Source organism: Mirounga leonina, unplaced genomic scaffold, assembly GCF_011800145.1.
Source record: "Mirounga leonina isolate KUSES-001 unplaced genomic scaffold, KU_Mleo_1.0 Mir_101608, whole genome shotgun sequence".
Lineage (NCBI taxonomy): Eukaryota > Metazoa > Chordata > Mammalia > Carnivora > Phocidae > Mirounga > Mirounga leonina.
In genome coordinates, this window is record NW_023270163.1 from 3,574,627 (window position 1) to 3,595,644 (window position 21,018).

Below are 21,018 nucleotides of genomic sequence, written 5' to 3' on the forward strand. Positions count from 1 at the left end.
GGATTACATAAAGACATGGATATCAGGAGGTGGGATCAGTGGGGGCCATCTTAGGGTCTGCCACAACCATCATCACCTTTAAAAAACTCAGAAATAATTATTTTGAGATAGCCATGAAAAGAATGCTAGAATAGCATGGTGTCATGGGAGCAAAGTGAAGACCCTGTGAAAGGAGAGATGACCAACCATGTCAGATGATGCTGATAGGGCAAATAAGATGAGGAGTGCAACAATGATTGGATTTAAATACATGAAGGTTATTTGTGACATTGACTACTACAATTCTGGTGTAATGGTGGGGTTGATTCTGATTGGAATGGACTCAAGAAAGTATGGGAGGAGAGGAATTGGAGGTCTCAAGTGCAGTCAAGTCTTTTGAAGAACTCTGGCATTAAGAGGACCAGAGAAGAAGGGTGATAGCTACAACAGATGTAGGGTCAGAAGTGTTTTAAGATAGTAGGAGAAATTATAGCATGTTTGTATGCTGATGGGAAGAATCCAACAGAGAAGGAAATTAGAATGATTCTGGAAAGTGGGGATAATTGAAAGAGTGATGTTATTTCTTTTTTAACTTAAAGAAATAACATACTTTATTTTAAAAATTCCAAGTATGCTTCAAATGCCAACTGACCATTTAGTAAGTACCCACAGAGTTTCAATCATTGTACAGAACATTAAAACACTTGTCTGTACTCTTTTAGAGCAGAATTGCCTATTCTGTTGTGCTCATTTTTGCATGGCATTGACATTTTAGTTCCAGTGTCACATAATGACCAGTTCTTCAAGACTTGCTCAGGTAACAAGTTTCTGATCCATAGATGTGGATCATGTCAACTGTTACACTTAATGTCCTCTCCCTCTGAAACCACCACCACCTCTTCCTCCTCTGAAGCCTCCACTTCCACCTTGTCTTCCGCCTCTGTCACCTCCTCCCCTCCCCCCTCCTTGGCCTCCCCTGCCACCATCTCTTGGAGGTCCCTTCTCACCTGGAGGTCGAGGGGTAAAAACCTCTGTGGTGGTAGCAGTTTATTCAGGTCTGTATAGAACTTCTGCAGTTTTTTTTTTTTTTTTTTTTTTAAAGGAAGATGCCTTCATATTTTCTGACAACTTCACGGAAAAATAAAAATCTCTAAGTTGCCCAAATATTTCATCCACTCTACCAAGTTGTTCTTTGTTCTCTAAATAAACTGGGGCATTGAAATAAGGCATGTTCTTTTCGTCTGTAGTACATTTATAAACTGTGTTGTCTTCACAGGGATGCAGGAACTCTCCTAATAAAATGACATGTTCCAGAGGTCCTTGGTCTTGGTCTTTGTTAAAGCCTCCACGGCCACGAAAGAGTGATGTTATTTTCTAAGTTAGGGTCTTGGGGAAAAGTAGAGGAGATAACTTTAGAGCAGAGCATGGACAATGTGCCAATACTGACAGGAAGAAAGGCCTAGCATATGTGTATATTTATGGGAAGGGACATGATATATATTGTGATAGCTTGTAAAGTTCTTTTCTGAACTTCTTTCTTTATCTATCTATCTGTCTGTCTCTCCCCTCCTTATTTTCCCCCAAGCAATGTTATCAGCTGAAAGTAAAGGTGGAGAAGAAATTGTTGGATATCTGAAATGGAAGGATAATGCAGAAAATAGGTTTCTATGACAGTGAGGGAAGGAGTGAATTACAGAAATATATTACAATTGCCTAGCAGCATTCAGAGCCTTGCCTAACCTTAAGAGGTTTAGAATGGCAATCTTTCTGGGTTTCCAGAAGTAGAGGAAAACCAGTTATATTAATGTCTATCATACGGATGGACTGTGGAATTTAAGCTAGGTAGAAATGAGTGAAAAGTTACTAAGGGTAATGAGCCTTGGTGGGGAGAGGATAATTGGAGTTGGGGTACTGGCAGAAATGAACTGCAAATATAGAACATGGTAGACAGAATGAGGTGTTTGAAACTGAAACTCTGGAGTGGTTACATCTTTGGTTATGACAGGGTCTAGCATATACCCATGGGAGTAGAGGGATAAGATAAGGTGAAAAAAGAACATTTGGGAAGAGGAAGTCAAATGAAATTTCAGGGTGTTTGAAGAATTACCCATGTGAATAATGAAATTACCATGAATTATGGCTGGGGTAGTATTAGAGAGTGACAGTGAGCTAAGAGATAAAATCTCCAGAAAAGCCTGGAGGGCTTGGCCATTTTCAAGGTCATTACAAAGACAGGGTGTTGACCACTCCCCGTTGTAACCATTTATAGATATTTGAAGCGAGGAGATTTTGGGGAGGGAAGAAGGAGAATATAATTAAAACATCTTATAGATAGTTTGGTGGGGGGGACTTGGCCATTTTCAAGGTCATTACAAAGACAGAATGTTGACTGTTAATTCGGTATCATCATTGTCCTCCAAATACCTGAAGCCATTATGGCTAATTTTAATCACTTACCAAATTGTAACATTTGTTCAGATAATCAATTAATTGTTTAGTAGTCACCTGTGACTGACCTGGAAGTGGATCATTAAGTGTGGAGATTTTCCTCAAAGTGGAAATATAAAAATGAAAACTGGAATCCTTATGTTAGCTGAAGAATTTGACAATCCAAGGGAAAGTGATTCAATGAAGATCACAGTGTTAATAAGTAGCAGAGCCAACAATAGAGTAAAGCTGAGTTAACGTGGACAGATTTAGCCACAAAGCAAAATAAAACAAAATAAAAGCAACAAACAAAAAAGAAAACAGGATGGCCTGTTAAATTTGGATTTCACACAAACAGTACATTGTTTTGGTAGTAGTATGTCTCAAATATTGCCACAAAACATTCTTGTACTTAATGTGTTGGCAATGCTGTCCTCAGTAAGTCAGTTCACTGGTTGTCTCTGCCTCTGTCCCTGTTGCTACAGAGCCTCATTGTATAAGTTATATGGTGCGTGTGTGTGTGTATGTGTGTGTGTGTATTGGGGGAGGATCATTATAAGAAACAATGGTTTGTATTTTCTTTGTGCGTAAGCATAATACCTTTAGAGTATTTTATGAGAGTTGAAGGCAATTATAACTAAAAGTCAGAGAAGCCAAACAGATGTGGCTGGTAAAGTATTTGTTTAAAGGCTGCATCATCACACCAAGTATGCATCTTTCTTATAAGGACTGCTTCTTGATTCTCTTTCTGATAGTCTAACAATTCAGGAATAGTTGCAATTTCTGGGAAGAGGAGAAATTTTGTTGCAAGGTCGGGCAAGTATACTCCTCTTTACCATTTTCCTTGCCATGGCTTTTTGTACTGATTTAGAATCATGTTATTAGCCCAAAGAGATTCTATTTATAAACAAGGACAATAAATGTGCACTAACCACCATATATTTTCTACAAAACCTTTTTCCAAAACCATTGACTGATCTCTTTCGGTGACAGAACCTTTGGTTCCATAGCTATTCGAATTATTTCTAAGTGACTTACCACATCATTAGAGATTACAGCTCTCTCCTGGACAAAATCAATCCGTTTAAATAGGAAATGATTTGCTCCCAGATTAACACAACATTAACATTTGAAACTATTGACTAAAAATGTCAGCCTTTCACATTTTTTTTAAAGATTTTATTTATTTATTTGAGACAGAGAGAATGAGAGAGAGAGCACATGAGAAGGGGGAGGGTCAGAGGGAGAAGCAGACTCCCTGCCGAGCAGGGAGCCCGATGCGGGACTCGATCCCGGGACTCCAGGATCATGACCTGAGCCGAAGGCAGTCGCTTAACCAACTGAGCCACCCAGGCGCCCAGCCTTTCACATTTTAAATAAACAGACTTGCTGGCGCCTGGGTGGCTCAGTCGTTAAGCATCTGCCTTTGGCTCAGGTCATGATCCCAGGGTCCTGGGATGGAGCCCCGCGTCGGGCTCCCTGCTCAGTGGGAAGCCTGCTTCTCCCTCTCCCACTCCCCCTGCTTGTGTTCCCTCTCTTGGGGACTCTCTCTGTCAAATAAATAAATAAAATCTTAAAAAAAATAAAATAAAATAAAGTTAAGTAACTGGTCCAATATCATGTAGCTGACAGGGCTGTCATACAAAGTCCAAAGCCTGTGCTCTGTTTGCTGGGGAGTTACACAAAGCCTTTGAAAAAGAACTCAATATTGATCAGTGATATATTTTGTAAGATGTTTTTTGATTATTCTGAAAAAAAATTATTACTAATAGACAATAACTTATTTGTATATTGTCTTACCATTATCAGTGTACTTTCATTTATACTACCTTAGAGTGTCTCAATTGTGTTTTAAACTCATATCAACCATCAGAGATAGACAAGGTCAGTATATTTAGCTCATGCTACCAACAAAGTAGCCAAGAGATTAAATGCTGTTGCCAAGGTCATAGATGAAGTAACAGAGCCAGGAATCAGGTCCAGACCTCTTGCCTCTAAGATCTACTACACCGTGCTGATGATGCCCTTTGGATGCCATCCTCACTCACTCTGCTGGGGCTCTGACAGACTGCATTAGGCATCCTTCTTTTGCAGATGCCTTCATTCCTCCATTCGGTTTCTCATACCCCCTGTTGGGCCTCTCTTCCATGGTGATGCCCACTCCACACATTACTCTTGCTCTGATAGCCTTCTTCATGCCACATAGCTTCTTCCAGACGTCAGGCATGAAAACCTGCCTTGCTTGTCTCATCTCATTCTTTAGGACTGAGTTGTTCTGGAACAGAAGAGGAGGCGAGTCTCTAAAGGGATATGGTCCCTGAATGAAGGGAAGCACGCAAAGACAGTCTTCACCTTTACTTAGTTTTTCTTGTGCAGTTTGCTGGGAATAAGTAGCAGTCTTACTGGACTGAAGCTATAGAAGTCAGGGTCTGAGGCTGTCAGGGTGAATGGATACTGAGGGGGCAAATCTCTAGAGAGGACAGAACCACACAATGGAGCTTCCTCAATCTGTGTTTCTCACAAAATATATAGTTGGCTCACTCCAGAGCTGCACAAATATAGGGTGAGACTCCAAGGGACTCAGCAGAGATTAGCAACTAGGATGCTAAAGAGCTGCACAGAGATTACAACTGCTATGTTTTCAAGGCATTTTATTTGTATAATTATTTGTTTAATATTTTTCTTCCTACATGGAAGAAAAAGTATAGAGCAGGTTTTATCTCCCATCAACTTCTGGATTTCTTGGGCCATATTAATATAATGTAGATATCATATATTTACTATGTCTATTCAACAATCATTCTTACATTGACATTGAGTTTTATAACCAACTTAAATTTGCTTTACATTTGAGGCTTAACCCTAAACCTCCTCAAAAGCAGTTGCTAATTGTAAACTCTGTGCAGCTTTCTGTGTATAGTGGGTTTAGTGTTTGAGGTCAGTCTTCTTAAAATCATAATTCTGCATCCATGGGTTATTCAAAGTGTGTGTGTGTGTGTGTGTGTGTGTGATCTCACATAACAGCCTGATTGGAGTAATGGCAAATGATATGACCAAGCAATGCACAAGCAGATAAATACAAATAACCAGGAAGCATATGCAAAGTGCAAAGTGTTTAACCTGATTAATTATCACAGGAATGAAGATTAGAACAACAGCTATCACATTTGAAACCTCAGAAAGTAGGGATGGTGCCAGCGGTTAAGCCTCTGACTTTGCTCAGGTCATGATCTCAGGGTCGTGAGATGGAGCCCCAGTTGGAGCTCGGCAGCCAGTGTTGTCTGCTTAAGACTCTCTCTCCTCTCCCTCTGCCCCTCCCCCACTAAAATAAATAAATAAATCTCCTTTAAAAAAAAAAAGAAACATCAGAAAATGAAAAGTGCTAATACTAGGATTGGCATGGATATGAGAAAATGGGTCCTTTCATACATTGCTGGGGGAAATGTAAATTTGTACAAGGTTTCTGGAGAACAATGTGACAAAATGTATCAAAGTTCTTAGTGTGTTTGTATCCATTTTTTCTGGTGGGGCTGTTGTAAATATTATAAATATTGTTGCTACAGACATACTTTAACATATGCCTTGGTTCAAGAATTTCTCCTAGGGTAGCAGTTCTCCAACACTGGACCTCCAACACCTTAGGACCTCCTTTTTTTTTTTTTTTTAAAGATTTTATTTATTTATTTGAGAGACAGAGTGAGGGAGAGAGAGCGCAAGCCAGGGGAGGCAGAGGGAAAGGGAGAAGCAGGCTTCCCGCTGAGCAGGGAGCCTGATGCGGGACTCAATCCCAGGACCCTGGGACCATGACCTGAGCCAAAGGCAGATGCTTAACCCACTGAGCCACCCAGGCGCCCACCTTAGGACCTCTTTAAACTCTTATAAATAATTAAGAAGAACCCCAAATATGTGTATATGTAAACATGCCATATTAGATAGTAAACTGAAAAATTGATATTTCTGTCATTTCATTTGAAAATAACAAACCCATTACATGGTATTAAAATATTTTAATGAAGAGTATGTTTTCAAAACAAAACACAACAAAAGCAATGGGGAAAGGGACTTTTTTTTACATTTTGCAAACCTCTTTTTAGCACGCGGATTAAGAACAGCCAGTTAAGTCCACATAATCTGTTTCTGTACTCAATCTACCACAGGATATCATTTTGGTTGAAGTAATTTTCTCTCATATATGGATTTGAAGCAATAAATTTACTTTAATAATGCTTTAACCGCATTCCCTAAATTCTGATATGTAGTATTTTCATTAACATTCAGTTTGAAATATTTTATAGTTGTTACTATTTTATTTTTGGCCTGTGTTTTATTTAGACCATTGATGTCTTCAAAATAAAAGTTCAAATTAAGTTTTCCAAAATCTCTAAGTAACTTTTAGGACAAATGTGGCTTTCATGTCCATTTATTTTCAGGGTTACCATTTTCCTTGTTAATTTCATATTTTCTCATTAGTTATTTGATACTAAGAAGGTGTGGGGACATTTTGTTTCACAAGATGTCTGTGTATCAAATCATCACACTGTACACCTTAAACTTACATATGTTATATGTCAATAATATCTCAACAGAGCTGGGGGAAAACGGCAGCAGGGGATATGATCTGTGTGTATAGATCCAGCTTCTTTAGTTTCTGGAGTGTTGAACTGAATAGCCTAGCCCACAGTTTTTTTTTTTTTTTTAAAATACCTTTAGTAGCTTTTTAATTATTAGGACTTTTTTCTTTTAAATTTTAGAAATTCCATTTGGCTCTTTTATAAATACCAATAATCTTTTTAAAAAGAATATCCTTCTTCTCTTTCATGTATTTCATTTTAATTTTTTTTTAGATCATGTATTTCATCTTATCTTTTATTTGTTTAAATATAAATACACTAAATTTTAGATTTTGTATTAGATAATTCCGTTAAATATAGATTCTGAGCTAATTATAGAGTTTATTGTTTCTGCTGATTCTGTTTGGAAGTGGGTTATCTTCTGGCCTATTATGTATTTGGGGACTAAAAACTCATAGAATCCAGCTCTTTTTGTGGAGATCCTAAAAATTCTGAGTTAAGGACCCATCTCTCCAGAGAACATTAGCATTTGTTTCTTCCAAGAACACCAGGATGATACTCAATTAAAAACACTTGATTTTAATTTCGTGTCTTCCCCCCCACCCCATGCTGCAGAGGGCATGTAAATTTGAGCCCCTTTGCCTGCCTAAGGATTGATTGTGCTAATGTTAGAGGAGTTAGAGGAGTCAGAGGAGACTTATTTTTCACCTAGACTCCAATATGAAACAAAGTTCTTTATTATCTTTTTTTACTGTCTTGTGGATTTTCTCCCAAGTCCATCTTTTCATGGAAGATGTAGACTTTTCAGAATCCCAGATTTTTACAGAAGATTTTAGCCTTAATTCCTTCCTATGAGGCTCAAGGCTCGAATCCTTTCCTTTACTTGGCTGGTTAATAAGTCTCTTGGTTATCCAGATAGACAAACACCTGCAGATACCACGGTAGCTTCAGTTTCATGTGCTGTTCTTGGCTTTTTCCATTTGATTCTTCATTAATGTATTGTGAGTTTGGATACGCATTAAGTTGTGTTTGATATTTTATCTGGCCTATCGATCCATTCTATACTGGAGTGACTTTAAAGTTACTTAATATATTGCCGGAAAGAGCAGTCTCATAAAGATCTTTTTAAAGACACTATCATGAATATATTTTTCAAGGTTGTGGTGAAGGGAATGTCCTCTCAACTCCCTCTGGGGGCATAAGTAGGTACACCTGGGAAGGGCACGCAAAGCAAATCTTTCTCATCAGGTTCATTCCATACATTATATCTAGGAATTGCTAACATTTTAATTATATTTAGCATGACTCCTAGTACTGAGACTTTTTAGTCGACCAACTGGGCAAACAGAAGCAATCTTAACTTTCTGCCAGCCCATCTGCAAAGGACACCTGTACTGATAATTTTGACCCAATATAAAAATGCTTTTCTTTTACAAATTAGAAAAGTCCTGTAATCTATGTTGTATCTGACTTGTGTTCTAGCATTAAACTTTTTAATTAATCTCCCAGAGAATACTGGGATCTGGCTCTATTATTAGACAAAGAGGAGCATTGGCTTTTGTCAGGAGGTAACTCCCCAATGATAGTGTTAGGATCTGCAAGGAAGAGGATAGAGAGGATACTTCTATTTGTTAAGGGAGTCTGGGATAATTTGGCTGTGGGAGTTTGGGTTTGGTAATACCTGGAGACCTCTGTATCTGTTGATATTACCTTTCCTATTATCTATATCCAACTTGTTCATGTTCAATGCCATAACACTCAATAGAGAATTAGGGAAGCTGGGGGTTTAACTGAAATTATGATTTGGCAGCTAAGAGGGTCATACTACATATTTGGTTTTCCTCTTACTCAACCCTATAAAATACAAGAGACAATAGATTCATTTAGCATGCTCATGGTCATATAAATCCCTGCTTTGATACTAGAATTTAGGGATTTGAGAATCTTGATCTTTTTCCATAAAGTATCCAGAGCTATTGGAAGCAGCCATCTGTACCCCATGGTCCTTGAATTTCTGCATATTGTCCTAAAAGCGGCAACCACTCCCCCAAATTTTACCTTCAATGATTACCACGTTCTAGGTGCCCAGATGCCTAATTTAATAATCTATTTTGTCATTGTATGACATGGGCTACTGGGTGAGTATCCATAAATATTAGTGGGATCTTTCACAGCATTCAATCCACACTAAGCAAGATAATTAATCCCCGTTTCCCTGCATTTCTGGGTATCTGTGGCATGCAACACATTCATTGTAATAATCTTAGTATTGCTTGGAATTCTTAGTTGCAAACAACGGAAAACAATTCTAGTTGACTTAAGCAAAGAAGTCAAGGGTATTGAAGGATCCCAGTTTCCTCACAGAACTGACATAAGGGAGGGAGATGCACCCTCAAAATATAGATAGGAACCAAGGGAGATTAGAATTTGCCTTCAAGTGTGTTTATATGATAGATAGCTGAAAACAAACTAAAAAAAGACAAATGAAAAGTATAGTGAGTAAAGGCATGGTTTTAAGTCCTATTATGTCATGTCAACAGGAATTGGTCAATCAGTGAAGCGAGTAATTTCAAGAAAGTAAAAATGAGTTTCAGGAGAACCAAACCAAATAGGATTCTAGCATATGTATGAAGTAAGCAGATATAGGCCACAAAATAGGAGCTAAAACCAAATTGTAAAGAGGCAGATAGAAATGCAGTTCCCATAACAAGTTAGCAGGTTTATGTAAAGAGCGTATCAGGACTATGACTATAACCAAATGGCAAAGATTTGCAAGCTTATGTTCTAATCTCAGAATAACCACTCTACTTTGTATAAAAAGATAAGTGATTGCATAATGGAAGTCAGAAGTTGAGTCTACTTGATAGTTCTCTTGGGATTCCAGCAGTTGTCCACAGCAGATAAACACACACACACACACACACACACACACACACACACTAAATTGCAAGAGGTTAGGTTAACTTAGATCAGAACCATAACTTGGTTTTGATATTAAAACTTCATTACAAAGAACCATAAAGTACTAAGAGTTTCTACTGTATTTGGGGCAAAGCTTTGGCATTTTGACTTTTAAATTTCATAGTCTTCCTTTCTAGCTAAGTTCTTCAAAACATTCAAGCACGTACTCATCAGTAATTACCACCTGATTTCCCATTTGAACTTTACCTAAGTAGATAATGTCCTTAATATCTGTCATCACCATAAGCCATCTTATTAACCTGGAGAGGGAAAACCAGGTGAAATCATGGTCTCTTTTCTTCCTTTGTCCATTTGTACAGTTTTGTCCAATTAGAAGAGACCTTTGTGGGAAACGGTTATATTTTGAGCTCAAAACATATTTGAATAGTGCAGATTTGGGGGAAAATAATCATTGTTTTCTCAACATCCATGAACTTACTCTTCTAAAGAGCAAATATAAAACCTATTTTAAATCGGAATACTACTTTCAGTAAGCAAAACTGAAAACCATGTTAATTTTAAAATCTAAACTCAAAAGCATCATTCCTGTTTCAATCTGTCAGTATTGATATATAGGTTTGCCTCAAGCATTCTGTTTGACTTTTTCAGTGTCAACCTCAAATGTCATCTTTTCTAAGATTGATACTAAAAATTTAACTTCTTTCTGGGGCGCCTGAGTGGCTCAGTTGGTTAAGCGACTGCCTTTGGCTCAGGTCATGATCCTGGAGTCCCAGGATGGAGTCCCACATCAGGCTCCCTGCTCAGCAGGGAGTCTGACGCTTCTCCCTCTGACCCTCCCCCCTCTCATGTGCTCTCTCTCTCTCTTTCTCTCTCTTTCAAATAAATAAATAAAATCTTTTAAAAAAATTTAACTTCTTTCTTGCCAAAATGATAAAAAACATTGTAAACAATAACTTAAGATTTGTTGGCTTTATCCAAAAGCAAAATTAAGATAAGATTAGTGATTTTAGGTTTTATCACTCTGTTGTATCTTAGATCTTTGGAGAAGGATAATTTAGAAAGTTTAGTTTTCTCTATGGATAATCAAATCTAAAGATTAAACATTGTATGTTACAGCATTTATTATACTGTATTGGTATTATGTGATATGAGCTATTTGGAAAGAGGATATAGAAACCAACCTTCGATATGGATCCCAGTGATCCTTGCCTCTTATATTTATGCCCCTGTGTTGTCCTCTCCCAAGTGAATCAGGGCTGACTCTCTGTAACCAGTAGAATATGGCAGAAGTGGCAGTTTATGACTTCCAAGGTTGTTATAAAAAGCAATGTGGCTTCCACATTTATCTTTTATCACTCACTATGGGGAAAGCCAGCTGCCATGTTAGAAGAACTCTCAAATAGCCCCACGGAGGAGCCCATGTAGACAGAAACAGTGCTCTCTTTCTCTTAGCCAACACTAACTTGCCAGCCACGTAAGTGAGCAACCTGGAAAGCTTATCTCCCAACCACAGTCAAGCCTTCAGATGATTGCAGCCCTGAAAGACATCTGATTTAGAGATGCAACCACAACTGCCCAGTGAAATACTCCTGGAATTTCAGACTTAGAAAAACAATTAGAGGTAATAAAAACTTATTGTTGTTTTAAGCTATTAATGTTTGGTGGTATTTGTTACATTGCAATAGATAACTAATCCATAAGGGAATGCATCTGACTTATTACCGAGAGTTGCAACCAATAAATGTTTTCTTTTTCTGTGAATGAATAAATGAATTTCCACAGAAGTAGAGAATCTCTAAAAAGAAATGCTGATTTATAAGTGTCAACTCCTCTGTCAGAGGCACCTTTGGTTGGCCTTTGGAAATGTGACTCACTGGAAAAAAGGCCCCTGCTGAATCATTCCCAGTCTATCATACACAGTTAATATTAGCAATGCAAATAGAAACAATAATGCTAGTGTCCTCTTCTTTACCACTCCTGTGTTATCAGGATGTTTCATTGGCTGAAGTTTACTAAGATGACATAATATTTAGGATCCTGGATTCCTTTGTAGTTGCAAGGGTATTTACTCATTTATGGGATCAATCTCCATTTGCCTGCATTTGTCTTCCTCTCAATTAAACCTCCTTTGTTATTCTAAAGTTAAACCATTTTATAAAGCAGTATTTTTTTTTAAAGATTTTATTTATTTATTTGAGAGAGAGAGAATGAGAGAGAGGACATGAGAGGGGGGAGGGTCAGAGGGAGAAGCAGACTCCCTGCTGAGCAGGGAGCCCGATGCGGGACTCGATCCAGGGACTCCAGGATCATGACCTGAGCCGAAGGCAGTCGCTTAACCAACTGAGCCACCCAGGCACCCAATATAAAGCAGTATTGTAGGTAGAGGAAAATCTGCCCATTTTTTTCTCCCTTTGACCTTATAGAAGATAACCATTGACAAACCTTTTATTCTAATGGAAAATTATTCCAAAGCTATCCTAATAAGGCTGCTTATGAAATGTTACATATAGCTTATTAAAATCTGCCAAATCCTTCCCCATGACAGCCATTTAATAATTTTGACTGGATAAAGCAGTCAACAAGCAACCAATTCTCTGATGTTTTGTTTTGTGTTTATATTTCCTCCTATATTGATTCATCTTGGACTAAGTCAACTGAATTGACTGGATGTTTTAGTGTCATATATACATAGTACTAATGTTGAGGTGCAATGGTAGTCTGAATTTTTGCCTTATTTGTATAAGATTTTTATTTTTATTTATTTTTTTCTATTTAAAGAGTATTTATTTATTCATTTTTTAAGTTTTACTTTAAATTCCAGTTTGTTAACATACAGTATAATATGAGTTTTGGGTATACAATATAATGATTCAACACTTCCATGTGACACGAGGTGCTCATCACTGTATCAGATTTTTCAAGGAAATTAATGCACTAACCCAAATAATTTTTCCTCTTCTCTTTATGGAAAAGTTGTATATCATCCCTATGCCAAGTTTTAAAATTTTACTATATATGTGTTTATAAATAATATGTAAGTTTATTGTGTTATTTAAAATTTTACATAAACTCGATAATAGCTAATAAGCCTACTAAGAACATAAGGCTAATAAACACTACATTAGCCTTTGTAGATGATGATAGCTTTGCCTCTTCCCTTCTAATTCTAATATTTTTTTTTTGTTTTATGTTATCTAAGATCTCCAGTATTAGGTTGATAATGATAATATTAGACCTACTTTTCTTGTTAGAAAGCTTAGAAAGGAATGTTCCTGTAGTTGCACCATTAAGATATGGTGTTTACTATAGATTTTGGTCAAGACCTTTTATCATGTTAAGGATATTCTTTCCTTTCCATTCTTAGTTTGGTATAACTTTTTACAAAATCAATAATCTATTGATACAATTCAAAGTTTTTTTTCTCCTTTAATATGGTAATGCATTGAATTAGTAGATTTTCTTTTGTTAAATCATCTTTGCATTCCTTGGTCAAATCTTTTTGGTCATGATATATTATTTTTTATACGTTGATGGAATCACTTTACTAATATTTAGTGTTTTGGGTCTATACTTACAATTGATATTTACTTATAATTCTTGTTCTTCATCTGGTCCTTCTCTGTTTTGTTTGTTTATTTTTTCAAAGATTTTATTTATTTATTTGAGAGAGAGAGAGAGAGATAGCGAGAGACAGCACAAGCAGGGGGTAGTGGGAGAGGGAGAGGCAGGCTTCCCCTTGATCAGGGAGCCCGACGTGGGGCTCCATCCCAGGACCCTGGGATCATGACCTGAGCCCAAGGCAAATGCTTCACCGACTGAGCCACCCAGTCCTTGTCTGGTCCTTGTCTGTTTTGATAACAGGTCTGTTCTAGTCTCATAATATGATTTGGAATTTTCTATGTGTGTGTGAGGGGGACGGAAGTAGTTCATTGCCAGTCTCACAATTGCTGGAATCTGTTGGTATCCTTTGGCATGGTGGCATTCTCTAGAGGAATGCAGGGCAGTCACACAAGTGGCAGTGGTGGGGGTGGGGGTGGGGTGGGGGCTTACATGCTCAGCTGTGAGTTTTCTAGGAAACAAAATGGAAAGTGGTCAGTCATTTTTACCTTGTAGTATGTGTAGTGTTTAAAGGTATGGGCTCTGAAAGCGACTGTCTGCTTAGTCCCCAGCTTCGTCACTTAATAAGTCTGCATCCTTAGTCAAATGACTTAAACATACTGTATCGCGGTTTCTTTGTATGTGATGAAGAGAATATTATAGTACATACCTCATAAAGTAGTTGTGAATTGTAAATGAGCTGACACAGGGGCGCCTGGGTGGCTCAGTTGGTTAAGCCTCTGACTCTTGATTTCAGCTCAGGTCTTGATATCAGGGTTGTGAGATCGAGCCTTGTGATGGGCTCTGTGCTGGGCATGGAGCCTGCTTAGGATTCTCTCTTCCTCTTTTTCTCTCTGCCCCTCCCCCTCCCCCCTCTCTCTCTCCCTCTCTAAAAAATAAAATAAAATAATAACATAAAAAAGTGCTGACACAATGAAATGCTATACTACCCTCTGGCACATAGTAATTACTTAGTGAATGTTAGTTCTCCTTCTCTACCTCTTTGACCTCTTTCTTTTCTTCTTCCTTCTTCCCATCACCCTATTCACTTTCCCATTTTTAGTATAGTGCCCCTAATATCAGTTGTACCTGGTGTTAGAGTCTCTTTGCTTTAACATCTCCAGAGAGTATACTCTTCTGCTAGGTTGATGGAGGTTTAGTCACCTACTTTCTGTGGGATAAGTATGTGGACCTACTGACTTTTAGTTAATTTTCTGGTTTTCAGTTCCGCTCATTTACTCTTACTTTCAATTCTATGCCATTCTGGGATTCTGTGGCCTGAATAAGCTGGCTTCTTGGCTTTCTGAACAGCTGCTACCTTAAATCAGCTATTCCCATTCTATATGCTTTCAAAACTGTGTTGCCTCCTCTCCCTTTTTGTTATATGTTTATACCTTTTTAATTCTTTTTTAAAAAAAGATTTTAGGAATATATTCACAGAGTTAGCAAAACAGTATAGAAGTAATTCAATAAAAATCTCATTCTTCTCTTGTACATGCACATTGCTCACTATTATCAGTTTCTTACCTATCCTTCCAGAGTTTTATTAGGCAAAAACAAGCAAATATGAATATTTTTCTCATTTTCTATTATGAAGAATGTAGCACATACACTCTATGTACGATACTATTGGACTTTGTTTTTTCTTTTTAAATCTCACATTCTATACTGAAGATCTTTCCATATACATATACACAGAACTCTCTCATTCTTTCTTTTTTCTTCTTTTTTTTTTTTTTTGAATTGCTGTTGAGTTCTCCATTGTATGATTGTACCACAGTTTAATTTTTCCTTATGGATGGACACTTGGATTGTTTCTTATTTTCTGCATTGTAGCTAATGCAGCAACAAATAAACTTACACTTTTCTGATATTTAATTCATGCATGTATGTCTATAGAATAAAGTCCCAGAGGAAAGAGTGCTTCATTAGAGGGCAAATGCATTTGTAATTTTAATAGACATTTACAAATTGCCCTTAGGGGAATTTTACCATTCTGCACTTCTATCAGCAATATATGGGAATGCATGCTGCCCCGGCCTTGCCAACAGAACTGTCAAACTTTTAGATTATTTGTCAATCTGATAGGTGAAACATGCTATCGCAACAAAATTTTATTTTCTAATTTGTATTTATCTGGTTTTGAGTGACACTGACCACCTTTTATGTGTTCAATGGCAATTTGTAATTTCTGTGACCTATTTGTTCATATACTTTGATCATTTTTATTGGATTATCAATGTTTTTAATACTACTTTAGGGAGATAAGGCCTTTGTATGTAATATGATTTTTAAGTTATTTCCAAATATGTCATTATTATTTGATATTGGTTTTTTTCTATGCAGAAGTTAATGGGGTTTTTTATATATATATACATACTCTACTTCATCAATCTTTGATAGCTTTTGAATTTAGAGCCATTAGAAAGGTTTTCCCCAGTCTAAGGTTGTAAAGAAATTTGCCCTCTTTTTTCTGATTACTTTTATCTTCTTATTTTTTAAAAATATTTGGCACATGTAGAGTTTATCATAGCATCTGATATGCGAAGTGGGTTCAACTTTATTTTTTTCTTTATATGGCTGCCATAGCTATTTCAAAACCATTTACTAAAAAGTCCTTTCCCAAATTGATACATGATGTCATCCCCATATAGATCTTTGTGTATTTCTGGAACTTCTATTTTGTTGTATTGTTCTATTTTTGTGCCTTCTATATTATTTTTCATGATTGAAGCTTTATATAATTTTTTTCTATCTGGGAAGGGTAGTTTCCCCTCATTGATATCCATTCTCAGGACTCTACTATACATCTTTGCTGTTTATTTTTCTATATGAACATTAGAGTCAGCTTGTCTAGTTCCACCCAAAAAACATATGAATAATTTTATTTAACTGTGTTAATGAATTAACAATCCTCTAAGCAGGAGCGACATCTTTTTGATATTGAGTCTTCCCTCCTAATAATGTGGTGTGGTAAAGATATTATATAAAGATTTAATTATAAAACTAACCCTTAAAATAATATGTAACTTCCTAACTATTAGAAGATTACAGTTTAAAAAAAAAGAGGCCACATAATAAGATACACATTCAAATGACAGAACAAATACCAAACATATCTGTCATATCATTCAACTTAATTGGATTAAATTCACTTGCTAAGAGAAAAGAAATTTATACATATCATGAAATCAATCTAACTCTATAATGTACATAAGAGATATTTTAAAAATATGATTTAAAAGGTTAAAATTTAAATGATGGGCAAATACACAAGAGTAAAATCTTGAAAGTTCGCACAAGGAAAAATTTTTTGTAACTTTATATGGTGACTGATGGTAACTAGACTTACTGTAGTGTTCACTGTGTGGTCTATCCAAATACTCAATCATTATGTTTATACCTGAAGCTAATATACTGTTTTAAGATAATTAGACCTCAATAAAAAAAATGGGCAAATATATACCAGGTAACTAGAAACAAATCAAGATAAAAAGCTTCTGCGCAGCAAAGGAAACAGTCAACAAAACAAAGAGGCAATCCACAGAATGGGAGAAGATATTTGCAAATGACACTACAGATAAAGGGCTGGTATCCCAGATCTATAAATAACTTCTCAAACTCAACACCCAAAAACCAAATAATCAAGTCAAAAAGTGGGCAGAAGAGATGAACAGACACTTCTCTGAAGAAGACATACAAATGGCTAACAGACACATGAAAAATGTTCAACATCATTAGCCATCAGGGAAATTCAAATCAAAACCACATTGAGATATCACCTTATGCCAGGTAGAATTGCAAAAATTAACAAGGCAGGAAACAACAAATGTTGGAGAGGATGTGGAGAAAGGGGAACCCTCTTATACTGTTGGTGGGAGTGCAAACTGGGGCAGCCACTCTGGAAAACAGTGTGGAGGTCCCTCAAAAAATTAAAAATAGAACTACCCTATGATCCAGGAATTGCACTCCTGGGTATTTATTTACCCCAAAGATATAGATGTAATGAAAAGAAGGGCCATATGCACCCCAATGTTCATAGCAGCAATGTCCACAAGAGCCAAACTGTGGAAGGAGCCAAGATGCCCTTCAACAGATGAATGGATAAAGAAGATGTGGTCCATATATACAATGGAATATTACTCAGCCATCAGAAAGGATGAATACCCACCATTTGCATCAACATGGATGGGACTGGAGGAGACTATGCTAAGTGAAATAAGTCAAGCAGAGAAAGTCAATTATCATATGGTTTCACTTATATGTGGAACATAAGGAATAGCATGGAGGACATTAGAAGAAGGAAGGGAAAAATGAAGGGGGGGAAATTGGAGGGGGAGGCGAACCATGAGAGACTATGGACTCTGAGAAACAAACTGAGGGTTCTAGAGGGGAGGGGGGTGTGGGGATGGGTTAGCCCGGTGATGGATATTAAGGAGGGCATGTACTGCAGGGAGCACTTGGTGTTTTATGCAAACAATGAATCATGGATCACTACATCAAAAACTAATGATGGACTGTATGGTGACTAACATAACATATTAAAAAAACCCAAAACTCAGGTCTTAATATCTTAATATTAAATAGACTCAGTGTAATTCAAGCCTCCAAAACATTAAATAAGACAAAGAAGGACACTTTATATGCTAAACATATAATTAACAAGAAATTTTGTGTGTGTGTATGTGTGCATTTTCCTGAAAATGTTCTTTTCACCTTCATTCTTGAATAATATCTTAGCAGGTTGTAGAATTTTAGGAAGCCAGTTATTTTGCCTCACCATTTTGAAGATTTATTTTCTATAATCAATCACTGTTCTCCGGCACTGTTAGTGACATTGAGATAGCTATTGTTGGTTTATCACTCTTTTGTAGATAAATTGTATTTTTCCCAGTTGCATTTCTGTGTTTCTATTTGTTTTTGTTGTTATATTATGTTAAATGTGGATTTATTTTTGTTTATCCTAGTAGGCTTAAATATTTTGTTCTTCCCTCCAAGAAAATTGTTTATTTCATCAATTCAGGAACATGTTTCATTCATTCTTTCTATTCTCTATTTCTGGGATTTGATTAGAAGTATGTTAATTTTCTGATTTTTACCCCCATGTCTCTTAACTTCTTTTTTAAACATTTTTTTTAAGTAGGCTCCACACCCAGACTGGAGCCCAACACAGGGCTTGAACTCATGACCCTGAGATCAAGACCTGAGCTGAGATCAAGAGCCAGATGCTTAACCGACTGAGCCATCCATGGTCCCCCATCTCTCTTAACTTCTTAGTTTACTTGTTTTCCCTCCATTAGATATTCTGGGTAACTGAATCATATGTAGCTTCCTGTTCAATATTTTCTGTTCATCCATGTTTGATGAACTTTTAATTTTAATGATTGCATGTTTTCAATTTTAAAAAATAATGTTGTTTTCCGTATTTGCCTGTTATTCTTCAGTGAGATTCTATATTGCAGCGGGTAAGGCCAGATTCTGTAGCCAAACTGCCCTGTATGTATTATGTTTCCACCATTTACTATCTATGAGAACTCAGTCAATTCACTTCCACTCTTGATGCCTCCATTACCTCAGCCATAAAATTAGGATGCAAGTGGTTTTCTGTTGTAGCTAATCTCTTGATTTACTCAGTGTACCCTACCTGTCTTTCAGCTCTTTCATTCTTTATGTAACCAATTTCCTCATTAAATACCTTTATTTATTTATTTATTTATTTATTAAGATTTTATTTATTTATTTGACAGAGAGAGAGACAGAGAGAGGGAACACAAGCAGGGGGAGTGGGAGAGGGAGAAGCAGGCTTCCCGCTGAGCAGGGAGCCCCAGTGTACCAGGCTCAGGCTTGATCCCAGGACCCTGGGATCATGGCCTGAGCCCAAGGCAGATGCTTAACTGCTGAGCCACCCAGGTGCCCCTAAATTACCTTTATTTTAAATAATGGTTTCTGTTTTCTTGGGTGAACTCAGCTCCTCTTGTTCTTTTTTTAATCCCCTATTCATTTTTATCACAGGAGATTTCCATTTTTTCCTTATTAAATTCAGCTATGCATTGTTTATAAAATTGTCATATTTTCTTTAGTATTCCTGGATTTCTGTCATGAGAGGATTTTCAGGCTACCTTTGTTGGGCATTATTGCCCAACCTGTGCATTTCTATTATATATTAGGTACCAAAGGGAGTTATTGTCATGCTATTGTCAATATGTTACCCTCATGGAAATAAAAGGGAAACAACATACATAATAACATTTATCTCTTTCTCAAGTTTAATGAATTGTTTTCTTTGGACTGACATGGCTTAAATTTCTAAAGGAAATTGGAAAGTAAATCAAAAGTAACTGGCTAGGGGCGCCTGGGTGGCTCAGTCGGTTAAGCGGCTGCCTTCGGCTCAGGTCGTGATCCCAGGGTCCTGGGATGGAGCCCCGCATCGGGCTCCCAGCTCTGCAGGAAGCCTGCTTCTCCCTCTCCACTCCCCCTGCTTGTGTTCCCTCTCTCACTGTCTCTCTCTCTCTGTCAAATAAATAAATAAAATCTTTTAAAAAAAAAAGTAACTGGCTAACTGGTAGAGATGGAAGAATAATTAATATTAATAAGCTGTGAGAATAACATAAGAAATGGCACAGAGTTAATTTTTCATTTACCTAGAATAGAAAAAAGTCGACTAAACTATAGATCTCATGTAACTGAGAACTGTAAGCATTGTTGACCATGAGGAATTATTAAATGTGAAATGAATTTTTGTATTCACAGACATCAGGCCACACTTTCAGTGCAGAAATCAATCATTTTATAACTAACAAACACTTACTGAGCAAATATTATGTTTCAGACATTGTTTTAGGTGCCAATGATGCATTGACAAATAATATGGACAAAAATCTCTGTCTTTGTGCGTGTATATTTTAGAGAAGAAAAACAAATAGAGCAGGGTAAAGGATAGTGGGATTATAGAGAAGAGGGAGTTGGGATATTAAATAAAGTTGCTAGTGTAGGCTTTGCTGATAAGTTACACTTAAGCAATGACTTGAAACAAGTGGAGGATTAACTGTGGGGATACCTGGGACAAGAACCACCTATGCATTATGAATAGACAAGTCAAAAACCTGGAGGTGAAAACAGGCCTGGCATGTTCAGGAATAGCATTACTGAATTCAGTCATTAAGTTCTTTTTAAATGGAAAGTCTCATACAATGCGTGAAAAATCAAGACTGACTTTGCAGATTTGCTCATAAAGGAAATTTGTTTACATACCCCATTAACAATCATTGTTGAAACTAAATGGGGGGAGTGGGCATAGTTGTATTTATGTGAGAATCTTGTTAGAGTATTTGGGGATGAAGAACTCAAGAAGGGAAAACAGAATTAATAGGGATCATACATCAGAGAAATTAGCAAACTAATGCAATAAAATAAAAATATCACACTTCTTAATAATTATTTTTGATGGAGAGCATTCAAGAGGCAGATTGTCATCCTTTGAAGATTTAGTCAAGACAATAATTCATGTCAAAACAAATTAATA

General features: G+C 36.8%; 1 pseudogene; it reads right to left on the reverse strand.

The window, feature by feature from the left end:
* Positions 1-843: 843 nt before the first annotated feature.
* On the reverse strand, positions 844-8,718 carry LOC118008250 (annotated as a pseudogene).
* Between the last annotated feature and the right edge of the window lie 12,300 nt (positions 8,719-21,018).